Below are 17072 nucleotides of genomic sequence, written 5' to 3'. Positions count from 1 at the left end.
GAAAAAAGGTGCTGGAAAATTAGCTCCATTCTCATGTTCAGGCAACATTTCACACACTGAGTCCTTCCAGAGAGGTCTCACTTTCACTACGAAAAAAAGGTGCGCACCTAAAAATCCTAACTCTGGGTATTATTGTTCTGTACTAAGAGAAGACGGCACCTTTCTTCCTCCGTAACTTCCATATCCTGTCATCGACAATATGAACTATCCGTTGTGCTAAAGCTACGAAGAAAAAATATGAAATAACCGATTATGTGCGAGAGAATTACGAAATTATACAGAAATATGTCTTATTACAACAAAATTGAAGAAATATGTTGTAAAAACTCGAAATTGGTGAAATATGTCAAAATATGCTTTGTCAAGTTTGTCTATTTCGGCTGATTTTCATCAGATATGTAAAGATCTCACCCCAATATTAGATCCGAAGCCAAATGAAAAATATGTTATAACATAAAGTCCCGGCCCCTAGTGATGACATGATGAAATTGATGAATGGGCGTTCACAAACATCCATGGACCGGCCGGGAATTCGAACCCGGGACCCCTGGCATCGTAGCGCGATGTGATAACCACTCCGCCACGGAGGCCGGGGAGAAGTTGAAATTTGGGTGTTTTCAGAAAGTGTCACCCCTTACAACCCTTGAAAAAGTTTGACATCTGCGTTTCATTTTAGGGTGATAATCAAGATTAAATGGAATGAGACTAAATACTGTACATATCAAAGACGTGTTACACACGGTAATAGTGTACTTGCAGTGTAAGCACATATTTTCATAAGAATGAATGAGTCGGTAGTTTTTAATGTAGCTTTACTGTATGAGAAAGAGAGAGAGAGGGGGGGAGGGAGAGAGATAGATAGATAGATAGATAGATAGATAGATAGAGAGAGAGAGAGAGAGAGAGAGAGAGAGAGAGAGAGAGAAGGAGAGAAAGATCAAGACAAGGAAAGTGGTTGAAGGTTAGTGAGACATTTTTATTGTGTTTCTTTGCTTGGCTCAATATTCGGTGGAGGCACATAGTGATTCGAGGCACTTTAGACTGTAGGCCCAACCCTGTTATTATTTCTGATAATAAAGTGAACTGAAAAGAAATTAAACTTTCTGATTCAAATACAGTAATTTCCTTTCGTCCGTCACATATTTGATATTTCATAAATTTACCATTCATTTACATCGTTGCAATAGTGAGAAGGAAAAGCGACGTAAAATAAAATCTTTGTGAAATCTATCTTATCCAGATTTTTATATGCGTTTCCTTATTTTAAGGTAAGATATAATGGTTATCTCCTCGTTTTTGTATGTTCGACAAATCACTTGTTAACCTTGTTAGGGTAGGAAGTGGAACTTAATAGCATTTCTCAGACAACATTCTCAGACCGAGAGGTGGAGCTGCTGTTCTCAAGGCTAAGCTGGGCTGTGCAATTAAGAGTTAGATGATACAAAATAAGCACCTTTGTGCAGTTTCCTTGCGCGGGTTAGCCACCAGGGGAACGAGGGGGCTGTAGCCTTCCTGAAGTAATCTCATCCATCGTTTCCGACTGCCCAAATAACATTCGTGAACAATTTTCAGTGGACAAAAAAAATCGCAACACATAAATGGATGAAGAAAAAGAAAGAAAGAGAGAGAGAGAGAGAGAGAGAGAGGAAGAGGTAAACAGGAAAAAAGAGAAAGAGAGTTAAAGAACTTCGAAAGCACAAAATAGCTGATGTATGAAAAAATTACGTACTCTTCGATTTCTCTTTCAAAGGGCAATTAAGAAAACAAACATTTATTTGCTGGACTGTATATTTCAGGAGTTAATATTCCAGGCCGTAATAACGGAAACATATCGGTAAACAGGGGATCTCCCATATCCTCCATCCAGCGGCGTATACTCTGGGTCACCTAGGTAATCGGAGATGACCCGACTATAATTTTAAAAAAAGTTGTTTTTTATTTCTTCGCAATATCCTTCCGAACCAATCTTTGATTCGCATATTTCTTTACTTCCAGCGCGCGAATGTTTTTCAAACGTTTGCCGCTGAATGTCCGAGAGGCTTTCAGCCACTTCCTCCAGCTGGTGGAATCTGGTGACGTCAGGGTGAGATTCCACCGGCTCCCTTTAAATCCCTTGACGGGAGGGGAAGGAAACACTGCTTCTCAGGCGCGGTTATTCCGTGGCAAGGGTAAGCTGCTTTTGGAGAGAGTCCATCGGTCGCACTCTCCACCCCAGAGCCTTTGCCGTTCCCTCGGCTGGCACCCTCTTCTGCCATTCTTCCCCTGTGGCCTTTGTATCGTAGGAGCTGTGTTGTTTACGACAGGGAAATTTCTCAGGAAACAGAATTCTGGGTTCGCAAATTACGTACTGAAAAGAAAAGTAGAGAAAATACATCTGAAAGTGCGCGAGAAACAGGGAAATGTGAACAACATTTGCGAACCAATTCTATGTTAATTCTCATTTTACATTTGCTTCTGTCTTCCTGATATCTGCTATTTCAACAGATATTGTCATAGGAAAAAAAAAAAAAGCTTTAATATTGAAGATGACGGTAATTAAATAAATTAAAATTTAACTAGAAATTCAAGACTAACCCCATATGCTAATGAAATTATAGGTGATTATCAATGTGGATTTAAACGTAACAGATCAACTACAGATCAAATTTTTCACATCAGACAGACACTTGAAAAAAGTGGGAATATAATCAAAATGTCCATCAGCTAGTCATTGATTTAAAAAAAAACATATGATTCGGTCAAAAGAGATAAATTATATAATATATTAGTAGAGTTTGGAATACCTAAGAAGCTTGTTAGTATGATAAAAATATGCACCAGTGAAACAGAAAGTAAAATTCGTGTGGGTATTAATATATCTGACAAATTTACAATTCATGATGGGTTAAAACAAGGAGATGCATTATCTCCATTGCTCTTTAATTTTGCCTTAGAATATGCTGTTAGGAAGGTAAGAGAAACTAAAGAAGGACTAAAATTAAATGGTGTGACTCAGTTGTTAGCATATGCAGATGATGTAGACTTACTGGGGGATGATGTGAATACAATTAAGAATAATGCTAAAATATTTTTCAAAACTGCTAAAGAGATAGGTTTGGAAGTTAACAAAGAGAAAACTAAATATATGCTTACAGGCCGAAACCAAGTGTTAAGTAATAATCAAAATCTAATTATTGATAACAACTCGTTTGAACCAGTTTCCAAATTCAAATACTTAGGAGTAATATTAACAAATGACAATTATATTAAAGAGGAAATAAAAAGTAGGCTTAATTCAGGAAATGCATGTTACTTCTCTCTTCATAAACTTTTGTCTTCTCGTTTAATATTTAAGAAACTAAAAGTTAAAATATACAAAACAGTAATTTTGCCTGTAGTATTATATGGATGTGAAACTTGGTCCCTTACATTGAAAGAGGAACATAAATTGAGAGTATTTGAAAATAAGATCCTTAGGAAAATCTTTGGACCTAAAAGGGATGAGGAGACAGGTGAGTGGAGAAGGTTACATAATTTAGAACTACATAATTTATATTCATGTCCAGATATTATTATAATAATTAAATCAAGAAGCCTTAGGTGGGCAGACCATGTGGCACGAATGGGAGAGGAAAGAGGAGTTTACAGGATTCTTGTTGGGAAACCTGATGGTAAGAGACCTGTAGGAAAGCCAAGACGAAGATGGAGGGACAACGTTGAGATAGACCTAAGGGAAATCGGTAGGGATGGAAAAGAGTATATAGAACTTGATCAAGATAGGGAAAGATGGAAGGCCTGTGTTGCTGCAGCCATGAACCTTCGGGTTTAAGAAGGCTAGGGAGTTAGTTAGTTAGAAATTCAAGAAATTACACCGACCTCTGTGGCGGAGTGGTTGCCACAGCTCCCTACGACGTCAGAGCTCCAGGGTTCGAATACCGGGCTGGGCATGGGTGCTCTTTGTAAATGTCCCTTCATCAATTTCATATCATCACTTGTAGTGATTAGCCAAAAGTGGCAGAAAAGCGACGTCAAATAACAATTTAATAAATCGATTAATGAAGTAATTAAACTATTTATATGCTTACTTTTATTCATTTTTGTATTTTAAAATGCGTGATTACTTTCTTTGTAGCCTTCAAAACCAGTGAGAGTATTTCTTTCACAGAAATGAATAATTTTTAAAAGGGAAAGCTATCAGAAATAAATTATATATATACGTACACACATATTAGGTAATTTAAGTTGCTTCTCCCCCTTTCTAGATTAATAATGAACATAATGATAAAAGATGTTTGAATGTAAAATATATAAACAAAAAACGCAATGATTCCAACTTATAGAACCTCGCGCATCGCAGGGAATATGAAGTCTGTGTCAAGCAGTAAGGAACCACAATAGAAGATTGGCGCAGGGAATTGAATGCGTGTTGTAGCGATTCGAGAATTTAATATTTGTTTAGCTGTTAGTGGTTTAGTATTCGTGCTAGTGCTGTGTTTAAAGTTAAAGGCAATGGATATAATATAATATTTTAGTGTGTAAATATTTGGCGGGATCTTTTCCGGAGAAATTGCAAATAGTTAATGTAGGTAGGCCAGTAGAATCTCTTGTACCACAGGTCTTGAACTCAAACTTCCGTGTATAAAAACAAAAATCAGGAATCAGAACTGGGTACTGGGGTAACTTCAATTAATATGGAGGGTTTTTATTTCACTACCGAATTCCTTTCATATTCTTTGTTACAGGTTTTTTCTTATAGATTTATTATATTATCTTGTTTTATTGTTTGAAATTCTAAACGTAGATTAACTGCAAGTGCAATCACAACAATTATTCCACAGTGGTCGCAACAATAAGGTAACATTTTTCACACATACATTCGTAAATCCTGTATGAATGTTGAGGTAAATTTGCAGGGAGACTTCAGGAGTGGGTGGATGAATCAAGTGTCTGAGATTACCCACTAGTTAAAACCAGCATACGCCCCATTTCAAAATACTATTCTGAATTACAAGAGGGTCCAAAAATGTGTGGTGGGCACAGGGGGTGGAATATTTTCCGGGGAGTCGTAATTAATATACACCTAAGTACCATTAAAAAATGCAAGAGGTAGAAAAGTGACATAAAATATTTGTAATAGAAAGGATTTTCGTAAAATTCAAATCCAATTTAATGTAGGGAGAATGTTGGTCGCTGGTATATTTCTTCCCTAACTGAATTAGCTCCTTACCGATTGAAAACTCCGAACTCAATTACCCTTTTTATTCTCTAATACACGATATATAATTTTCGGCTTATTGAAACAAGAAATTATAGCTTCTTAATAGTTTTGCTAAAGAAAACCAGGATGTCTGTCGTTTTCCATTCTCTTTCTTTTTATTAACCCACTTCATTATGCCGCGCAATTCCATCAATCCCTTCAAAAATTATATATTATACATATATCGATTCTTGTGTGTTTAATATCCCAGCATTTGATAAAGAATGGTAATGGTGTAAATATTTACGTTTTCGCGTCTATTAAATTCTGTTACGGAGACCATAATTGGTCTTGTTCATGACGTCATTGCTCATGGCTACAAAATCTGACGCAATTCTGTCCTAATTACTACATGCGCTCAAGAATGTAACACCTAGTAACGTGAAAGATTAATAAAAAACAAGAGTATTTTACAGATTTATAGCAATACATATACTTTATTTATTTGTAAGTATTTGCACTTCAAGCTAGTACGTGCGTATTATAAAGAATTAATTGTGAAAGTAGTGCAATATCTTCGAGTTCGCGGAATTTCTACATCATTGCTTCCCCATGAAACGAGAACGAAGGTACATTGAAATTTTAACTCAGCAAATATTGCGGTGAGGATGGGGTTCTAGTGTAAAAACCAGCGCACACGCAAGTGTGCAAGTAAATCTTTGCACTATGAGGTAATAGGAAAATATTTTATTTATTAATATTTAATTTATAATCACTTATTATAGCAACATAGTATTTAGAAGGAAGTAGCTCAGGTTGCGAACTGACCGACTTTTGAGTTTTGTTATTTTTTACTTATTTCTTAGTTTTCTTTGTAGATATGTAGTTGATATACTTTGAAGTGTATTTGTAATTAGGATACATTAATATTTTGGTATTTTTCATGTGAAAATATGGGAAGTGTTCAGTTTAGATGTATGAGGTGTTAGAAAGATTGCTGGATAATATGTGTGGAAATAATCTTATTTCAGACCAACTTGAATGACATGGTGATTTTTTAAAAGTTAAACGCAAGTAGATAGACAATTCTTGATTCGAACGCACCATAATTAAAAGTATTAAATATTGCGTGTATTTTCCCGCCATAAATATAAGCGCGAAGAAAACACAAAAGTAGGTATATTTGAGAAATTTAAGCAACGTATTACATTTTTAATGTAAGTTATAAAATGTACGAAATATTATTTACCTGGTTTCATTATATTCCTCTGCAGTGGAGGTATCTTTGAGGACGAGAGAGCAAAGGGGAGGTGGGGCGTTGAAGTGCACAGAACACACTAATATTACACATTACCTTCATTACTAACATGTCTGTAGCACTGTCAACTTTCATGCTTTTCTGTCATGACACCAGACACCCTTTGCTAACGAAAAGGGAGAGATAGTGTTTTATGTTATTTACACTGCTCAGTGCATCCCAACACTGTCTGGTGAGCGACTAGACTCCCTGGGAAATGTCATCTTTTTTGGATTTGATGTGCAGATTTTAGGGCTCAAGTTCCGATTGTTTAATTCCGAATTAATCATGGTACACGTGAAATATTTACATGCTTTGATTTATATTTGTTGTAACAGGTAACACATACTTCATAGCCTTGGTGATTACTTGCTGCATGTTTTCTGGAGAATGTTTTTTCCTTCGGTGTACTCCTACATGAAACCTTGTTTGCGAACATCCATTTGTTTACTCTTGGATACAGGTCCCATCTACTTCACGTGAGTGGAGTGCGAAGATGTAATATGTTGTTAAATTATTTCATTGTTTGGATTAGGCAGGTTAGGTTTAGGACTCTTGGCAGTGGTGGCGTTTGGGTTCCAAAACCAGGGGGGGGGGGGGCAAAGGCAGTATTTGGCATAGTGAAGGGAAAATTGTGGGGGGGGCAACTGACCCCTCGCTGTCACTGACACTCAGCATTAAAAAGCAGACTAGGGCTGAACCGATACCGATACCTGTATAATTCCAAATTTAAAATAACAAAGGTTATATTATATAAACACAGTCAAAAAAGTTTTGCATACCCGAGAAGTGATGAAAATAGCATCCGCAACATGCCGAAATGGACAAGAAACGATGAAGCAGAGCTCATTGTGGGAAGTAACGCGGTCGATGTGCAATACCGATCACCACAGACGAATACCGGAGTCGGCAAGCACATGCGTGTGTTCGAGCGTAGCTCCACGGTAGTCGGCGAAGGTTAGTTAGGTGGTCCTTGTGTCCAGTTAGCGAAGGTGAGCGAGTGAAGCTGTTTGCAAGGCATGCCTAGTCGTACGATAGTGCAGTTTGATCGGGCCAGGATCATCACGCTACTGCAGACTGGCATGTCACAACGGGCTGTAGCTAGGGCTGTTGGAGTGGCGCAAAGTGATGTGTGTAGGACCTAGAGGCGGTATACAGACACAGGAACAGTAGCAGATCGTCAACGGACAGGTCATCCACGGGTCACAACATCAGCACAAGACCGCTATGTATGACTCTCAGCTCGGCGACAGAATACCATGACAGCAAGGAACAACACTCATGCCCTCCAGGCAGCCTCTGATGTACGTGTGTCAAACCAAACTGTCCATAACAGACTCCGAGAAAGTGGTTTAGGTTCCAGAAAACCTCTCTGGCACCACTACCTATTGCCACGACATCGTGTGCATTGGGCCCGTGCACATCGAAATCGGGGACCTGGTCATTGGGCTCATGAGCTCTTCACCGATGAATGTAGGCTCTGTCTAAGGCCATTTTCACGAAAAGGACGGGTGTGACGAGGCCCTGGACTGCAGGAGCGGCTTCGTGGTGTCCAGGGGGTCCATCCATACCAAGGAGGAGGAATCATGGTGTGGGCAGAGATCATGCTGGACGTCCCTAATTCCAATTAGAGGAACACAAACAGCTGTTCGTTATGTCAAGGACATTCTCCAGACGACTGTGGAACAATTTCGTCAAGAAATTGGTGACGAATTTGTCTTGGTGGATGACAATTCCCATCCACACCGCGCACAGATGATACACGATTATCTGCAGGGGGCAAATATCCGTCGCATGCTCTGGCCAGCGCAAAGTCCCGGCATGAATTGCATCGAACATGCATGCACAATGCTAAAAAATGCCATTGCAAACCGTCCTTTGGCTCCCACTAATCTTCGTGAAGTTCTTCTTGCAGCACAGGACGAATGGGATCGCTTACCGCAAGATCACCTTGATCTTATCATCCTCAGTATGCCACAGCGTGTTCAAGACCTTCTTGCAGTCACGGGAGGACACATCAGGTGGTAGACAATGTTTCTGGTGGATCCACTATGACGAACAGTCTTCTTGTGACAAGTTCTTTGGTTTTTCGTCTCCATCATGAATTGTACCATTTTCGCTTTAAACACATTTCTGAGAAAATTGTACATTTCTGAGAAAATTGTACATTTCTTGTTCCCTTTTCGTTCAACATGTCTTGTTCTTCATCTTTTTTTTTGTATTCCCACTGTCACTGTCAAAAAACCTTGTGCTTCATATATCTTTTGTCATTTTCCATCCTGATGCAAAACTTTTTTGACTGTGTTTATATATATATATATATATATAAATAAATAAATTGTGTGTTATTATTATTACATTTTCTATGTATGCATTTCTGACGAGGGGCGATGAATAAATTAACCCACCAAACGATGCTCTGTTGCACTGATTCATCTCAACTTTGCATTTTTTTCAGTGACAATCGATCAAATGTTTCAAATATTAGAGAAATATTAAGTGAAGCTAAGAGCAAGGCAATCATGTGGTCGTCGTCCTGCTCTTCCCCCCATGTTGAGAAATGAGATCATGCCTCTTCAACCTTTCTAAAAAATTAAAGGATCACTCTTACCAAACTAACATTAAATCATCCGTGAACACTTGTAATTGGCGATTTGCCAGCCCCGGACACGACGTGTAAAACTAACAGTAAAGCTGTAATGTAAAAACGATCTCGTCTCTTTTCTGTCCTTTAATAAAGATAATATTAATTAGTAAATGAAATGTAAGGAGAGAATGAAAACTTACCAGTCTCTTGCTTCTCTATCAGGCGATTGACTTCAGTACAGTGATATTCCGAAGTGACTTTGCTTTCGATATACTTTCGGCAAATGATTTCTAATCAAACTTAAATGCATAGTTCTATCGCTTGGCGTGGAAGGAAATCCAAACCCATCACTACACTTTCCAGAAACTAACTGCCGTCATCTGTCGTTCAAAGAAAATTATCCCCCTGCCGCGTTCCTTGTGCCGAAACATGCCTGCTGAAACCCAGTTGGGACAAACAAAAGTAAAGTTGGAAAGGAACAGGGGGATTAGCCCAGGTATTTGAATTTCCTGGAAAATGCTCTATGTCTGAGACACGTCCACTACTTTTATGGGCGATGACATTTTTTGACTGCGGGAAGTCATAAAGAGAGGGATGTCCGCAAACACCGAAGAATGTGGAAGGATTACCAACAGGTGCATCGTTCACTTTTGGGACCTCTTTGGGGTTATTGATACACGAGACCACATCTGTACGAACAAAGCCTGGTAGACTTTCAAGAGAACTAAATAGAAGCAACGAACTCCTATGGGGATAATTTCACGTTACACTTGATTTGCAAGATACTTGACCGCGAGTCTTACCTGCATACAGATCTTCATGTCACGCACTTGCTGTTCCGGAAACTTGAGTACAGGTTCATTTAACAAATGCACAACTATTTTCCATTTTTTCAAAACCAAAGGTAAGTTGGAAAAGGTGAACAAAACTTTGAAATGGAAAAAGACAATTGGTTTTAGCTGCGACTCAAAAACAATGGTATCGGCTAGTATCGGTGCAACAGTATCAACCGATACCCCCAGTATCGACTGATATCGGTATCGGCTCAGCCCTAAAGCAGACCTAAGTTCATTTTGTTTTATTGTGATTTCATCATGCTACGAATGCAATTTTCGCATGGCTGGATTTCGATTTACTTCTGTAAACACATACTGCGGAGTTTTAGTGATTACTTTAGATTTTGTTCAATATATTAGGGCACGGGAAAAACTATGAATGTCACAAGAAACTGGAATGGAGTTAAATGAATTTTAATGTTTGAAACGCTCTTACATCTACAATATGCCTTAGCACTGTATGAAATTCTTACATAATCTGAAGCATTATATTGCTTAACTAATGATATAACAGTGTGTCTAATAAATTAAAGACTAAGGACACATTTTCATGTTGATGCAGGTGCGACTTATTCACGTAGTATAAATTATCAGTACAATATAAAAAAAAGATTAAAAAGTACTTATGTTGGTGAGTATTTGACTTACGTGAAACTATGTTTCGGGATATAATTATCCCTTCATCAGGTTGACATACTATGCCAATTGTATTATGACATTGGCTGCGTCAGATAAGGCGTGGATCAAGAGGTATGGTAAAACTAGGAAAAAAGTTAAAAAATTACTTATGGCTGCTGAATGTGTAAAAGCGCCTTATTCCTACCATTACGTTAAAATCCTGATGGATGTATCCATAAAAACACTAAAAGCAATTACACTGGGAACATGTTAAAAACCACTTTTTCAGGAGTGGCTCGGCAGACGCTGTACAGTAGACTCAGGAGGCCTCTGAGACTGACTCATCCATCAGGATTTTATGAAATTTCTTTGGGTATAGCCCTGAAAAACCGACTTTTACATATATCTAACGGTAGGTGTGCAACGAAACTAACATGGCCGCAAGTAGATTTCCACCTCACAACTTTAAACGGCGGTACAGTCGTAAATACTTGTTTCCACGCTCAAGAATTTTGTTCTTCACAATTTGAAACACAATCTTCATTAAAAAGAAAAAAAAAAGTCTTGCGAAATCGAGGTTGTAGAATGTGACCACGGACCCGAACATTGCTAACACTCTTATTGTTGGTACTCAAATGAGAAACTTAACGAACAGAATGAATCTTGACCATTCTTTAAATATTGGACGTCCTCCTACTTAATAAAAATTAATTTCATGCACCTGTTAGATCCATTCATAAAAGCAGTGATTCAATTTTTAGGCGCTAATAATTATACACATTTAGCTGTATATGCGCATATTCTTCATCACCGTTTGAACCTCCAACCAGAGAACAATCTCACAGCCCCTGAATATACTAGGGATGGCCAAACGGATCCAAAAGTTACGGATCTGGATCCGAGAATTCCGGATCCGGGTCTGAAAGTTTCGGATCTGGATCCGGATCCGAGAGTTTCGTATCTCAAACCCATTATAATATTACCACACCTTAAAAGGTATTATGATCTTCGATTACAAAGAAATTTTTCGTTAGTCCTACAAGAATTTTTTTTCAAGTGTTGTTCCTAAAATACTTTGCTACGCATCGGCTAACACACTCGTGCAAAAAATAATCTTACTTGTTTAACATAAAATGTCAGAGGTGATTTTGTAAATGCCATTGAAACGAATATGTATTCATTCGAATGTATTGGAAATGAAAAAACACATAAATGTGAGACATTCCATTCCAGGATGAAACCTTTAACACATATAACAAGATAGAAATGTTATACAAAAATTATACAATTGTTCTACAGTTACAGTTCTACAAATTAAAATAAAACATTATAATATATGTAGTGTTAAATAATTACAAGGGAGGTTATCTAAGTATACTCTTCCGATTTCCATGAAACTTGGCAGTATAGTGGAGCCCAATGGAAGAAATACGTGTTTTTTTGTTTCAACTAAAAAAACAGTTTTAGGGGGTAAAATGAGGACAAATTGAAGTGAGGATCTGACCCCTGTGTCCCCCCGGATTTCCATGATACTTAGCAGGTGTGTGTATAAATGGGCCCAAATGAAGAAATACGTGTTTTTTTGTTTCAGCTAATAAACGGTTTTAGGGGGCAAAACCCCCTTAAATGTCAAGATGAGGACAAATTGAAGTGAGGATCGAACCCCTGTGTCCCCCTCCGATTTCCATGATACTTGGCAGGTGTGTGTATAAACGGGCCCAAATGAAGAAATTCGTGTTTTTTTTGTTTCGGCTAAAAAACTGTTTCAGGGGGCACCCCCTCCTCAAATGTCAATATGAGGACAAATTTAAGTGGGCATTTGACTTATGTGTCCCCCTCCGATTTCCATGAAACTTGGCAGGCGTATAGTGGGGCCCAAAGGAAGAAATACGTTTTGTTTTTTTTGTTTCAGCTAAAAAAACGGTTTTACAGGGCGAAACCCACTCAATTGTCAAGATGAGGACAAATTGAAGTGGGGATCTGACCCCTGTGTTCCTCTCCGATTTCCATGAAACGTGGCAGGTGTATAGAGGGGCCCAAAGGAAGAATTTCGTGTTTTTTTTGTTTCAGCTAAAAACTGTTTTAGGGGGCAAAATCCCCTCAAATGTCAAGATGAGGACAAATTGACGTGAGGATCATCTGACCCCTGTGTCCCCCTCCGATTCTCATGAAATTTGACAGGTGTATAGAAAGTCCGTATGCCCCCTGTTTCTTCCTATGCCATATTTACGTGGTTTCGGGGTCAGATCCCCACTTCAATTTCTCCTCATCTTGACATTTGAGGGGGGAGAATGAAAACACACATAAATGTGAGACATTCCATTCCAGGATGAAACCTTTAACACATATAACAAGATAGAAATGTTATACAAAAATTATACAATTGTTCTACAGTTACAAACAAATTTTTTGCCGAAACAAAAAAACACGTATTTCTTCATTTGGGCCCTGCAAGTTTCATGGAAATCGGAGGGGGTGACTTAGACCTCCCTTGTAAGTGTATTAATTAATTACAAATCGCGCACGCGTGCACACACTATATATATATATATATATATGTGTGTGTATGTATATTATATATATATGTATATTAGTAGGTAACAATATGTTATAAGCACATTCTTACTTTCCAAAGAAGCGCATGTGGGATGGCAAAACGGATCCGGATCCGAAAATTCCGGATCCGGATTCGAAAGTACTAGATCCGGATTCGAAAGTTCTGGATCCGGATCCGAAAGTACCGGATCCGAAAAATTTTAGGATCCGGATCCTTAGGATCCGGAACCAACCGGATCCGCTAGGATCCGGATCTGGCCATCCCTAGAATATACTAGGCAGGCTGTCTCATCAATTTAGTAGCAAGTTTGGGGACTCAGATTGACCAAGTGGAAATTTTTTCATTGAAAATATTATCTAAGTAAAACTCCTAGTTTTTCTTTTTTTCGGTTGAAATGCATCTACCGTACTATAAAAATATGGGGCTACAAGAGGGGGTGGGGTTTCAGCCATGTATGTCAGACTGTTATGTCTAATTATACATTTTTCTATAAATATTGGTTAGCACAGCATACTGATGATGCCAGGGCTACTGGGTTTGAATCTTGGCCTTGGCATGGGTGTTCTTTTTGGTAATTCCCTCTTTCATAAATTTCATCCTCATCTTTACGAAAAGAAAGTAAAAATAAAAAAAAATGAACCAAAACATCTAACAATCCCTTGCAAATGGCCAAAAGAAAATGCCTTCATGCTACAAAATGGTGGCAGTGATGTAAAATCATGACTTTTGCCCCAATTTTATAATACAAAAAATGTAACAAAATTTGTACTTTGTGGGACGAGTGTGATTGTTTTGCATAAACTCACAATGGTCGAGGTTTCACAGGTAGACTTGTCTAATTCTGTGTGACATCTGCATTTAATTTTGTGTTTCTATAGTTTTGTACTTTTGGGGGGGGGAGGAGGAGTGAATTTGTGTGTGTGTAGTTTTTAGATGAGCATTGCACACGTGACATAAATCATTATGTGATTTTGTTTACTTGAGGTTTTTTATTCATCTTGATTTTGTGCATTTCTTGTTGTTTTCACTTCAAAGAAGGATGCAGTTATGTTAGATGAAAGACTGCATGTTATTTGCACAGGCAGTGTAAGAGTTTTTATTATATACTAAATAGCATTACCTACGTGAAATTTGTATTTCTGCTCCAAACACCTTACCCTTAGTGAATAAAGGCAGTGAGAAATGGAAATGGCAATGGAAATAGTTATGAAATTGTGCAACGTGGAAATATAAAATTTCACAGAGGTAATACTCAAACCACATTTACTGCATCCATCATGAACTAAATAACATGTTTGGTCATAGGTTTGTGTTCTTGGTATTTTTACATTGCTCTACCATCTCTGTAAACTAGTTCTGACAATGATTTGGTCTAATGAAACATGACATATGTTATTATACTACTTGTATTGTTTCTGCAGTTTCATTGAGAGTTTATTGCTTGTATTGATTCAATGAAAATTTAATTTTTCGTAAGCACAGTAGTTCACATTACAGGGCTAACTATAATTAGCTGACACATTCACTGGAGCATATTATGTAAATGGAATAAATTTACACTTCATCATCATCATCCTTAGCCATTTCCTGCCTCCGGCTGGGTTGGAGTAGTAGTCAAGCATCTTCATTTTCTTCTGGTCTTTGACCACTCCTCTCTTTCCATGGTGTTCCAATCTTGTCCTCTTCTCCTAACACTCTCCGCTATCTCCTCTTTCCACGGACATCTTGGTCTCCCCCTTGGCCTTATTCCCACTCCTTGTGCATTGTAAGCTCTTACTGGTAGTCTTTCTGCATCCATCCTCTTCATGTGTCCCAACCATCTCATCTGTGCCTGATCTATCCTGTCCTGAAGCTTCACTACACCCACTGTCTGTTGGATCTCCTCATTCCTTATTCTATCGCTTCTAGTCTTCCCCAATACACTCCTTGGAAATTTCATCTCCACTGCCTGCATCTTTCTTTTGTCTGTCTCTGCCATTGTCCAAGTCTCTGCACATAGTATGTGTTATATATTACCTTCTTGCATTTCATAGGTACATCCCTGTTTCATATTAATCTTCGAACACTTGATATACTCCACCACCTATTTGTCCTCTTCTGTTTACCTCGTCATCTATTCTTCCACTTCTCTCAACACATATTCATTATGTAGCTTACCTGTGATTAGATTGGAATAATTTATTTAAGAACAAGTGCCCTGGCAATGAAATTAATGTCAAATAGATGAAGAATTGAATATTTATTGAGCAGTTGGAGAAAACTACAAGTTTCTGATTAATATTTTATGCATATTTTTATGAGAAGTAGTCTTTCGGTTTGGAGAGGGGGGTCCAGACCCCCTAAATACATCCTTGCTCTCCTTCAAAGCCATATGATCCCAATATAATCGTTGACTACCGATAAGTTCAGAGGAAATTAATAAGCATCGATTAAAAAGAAATGCTAAATGAGTATATTTTCATTATTTAATTTTAGTATTTGGCAAGTCTTTTTGGGGGGGGGGGGGCTCTAGTGAAATGTGTGTGTTTTCTTTCTGTTATTTGAAAACTATCAACTAATTAATGCTTCATCCCTGTGTTTGTAATCTTATTTAAAGAAAGACACTACGTGTAGCATATGTCATAATGCTTTATGAAATAACCAACTTTCTCCTTTTTTGTTAAAAGTGCCTTAGTGTGATACCCAGAGGTGAAGTATGTCAGTGACAGATGCCTGGGTTGTTTGTAATATTGCAAAAACACGAAATTTGGGAATAGTTTATTCATACCCTTGTGCAATGTTTGTTGTAAGACTTCATCAATGTACTTTTTCTGTCAAATTCAATAGAGTTCCATCCAGATTGTTTGGTGATATTGAAAAATGTTGCAATAATTTACCTCGGTGAGTTGTGTGTGTCAGTAAATACGATTTTCAAAAAGAAAAATTCGTTTCTGGCAACATTTTAATTATTTATTATTAAATTATGCATGATATTTCATATGTTTGTATCACATCATTTTTTCAACATACAGGGGCTTATCTTTGAAGAAACAGTTTCTTCTCATTCCGTTTAGATTTTCAGTAATACAGTCGTAAACACAGTGTTTGGAGACTTTATTCCAGATTCTTAGGACCATATTAAGTCTTAAGGAATGTTTTATTTTGTATCCAATGAGAATTATTTTATGTCAATGTGACATAGATATTGTTACTTTTTCAGGTTCGACATGGCGTCGTTTTTTACCATTTCGGTCGCATTGCCGACACAAAGTTACTCTACGATAACATACAACAAATACGACCAATTTGTTGGTTTCATTACTACATTGGTTGAAGAACAGGGAAACATCAGCGGAGATGTACCTGCCATTCCAGTTGAAGGAGGAGCGCGACCCTCTGGGCGTGCCCTCACCATCTGATCCCTGGCTGCTGGATGATGTAGCACAGCATGACCCGATCGACGATTACTTGGCAGAGCTGGAGTCATGCAAGCCAGAGCCTGCGTCACGCGGAGAGGTAGCCAAGAGGCTTCTAGATAGGCTCGATGAATTCGTCAAGGAAGAAGGTGGGTTGATGTTTTTGTCTGCATGCCTCTTGCCTTGTTTTCTATTGGGGCAGGGTTATCACGAGAGCTTGAGTTCAGATTTGTTACGTTTATGAGTAGGGAAAGGAATTCCTAGTTCTCTGCCTTTTTTTTCCCGGACAGTAGAAAGTGGCAAAGGTGAATGTTCTTACCTTGAGTATTTCAAGGTGAAAGGTTCAGTCATTCCCTTCCAGCTACTTCCTGTTATAGCCACTGTTTTCTTATCTCGGGATTGGTAAAAATGTATAGGATTTATTAGGTAGGGATAAGCAAAACTAAAAATTTATTAGCAGCCATTTTTTTTAAAAATACGAACTAAGAAAGCCATTAATCAAACTAAGATGAAGCTACACATTTTGAAATATGATCTCATAATGTATTTTTTTAATTAATATAAGATTGGATTAATAGTAATTAATTCTTGCACTGGAATGGCCTT

General features: G+C 37.9%; 1 long non-coding RNA gene across 1 annotated transcript; it reads left to right on the top strand.

Annotated features, from left to right (window-relative positions):
- Positions 1–5751: 5751 nt before the first annotated feature.
- LOC145999389 (uncharacterized) lies at positions 5752–16610 on the top strand. Its single transcript, XR_014443380.1, has 2 exons — positions 5752–5907; positions 16271–16610. It is a non-coding gene; the product is annotated as an uncharacterized LOC145999389 (long non-coding RNA).
- The last annotated feature ends 462 nt before the right edge of the window (positions 16611–17072 follow it).

This window comes from Lepisma saccharinum, chromosome 15 (genome assembly GCF_977018435.1).
Source record: "Lepisma saccharinum chromosome 15, izLepSacc3.1, whole genome shotgun sequence".
In the NCBI taxonomy this organism is placed as follows: Eukaryota; Metazoa; Arthropoda; class Insecta; order Zygentoma; family Lepismatidae; genus Lepisma; species Lepisma saccharinum.
The sequence above is the reverse complement of the archived record's forward strand: the minus strand, read 5'-3'. Positions and strand labels throughout refer to the sequence as shown.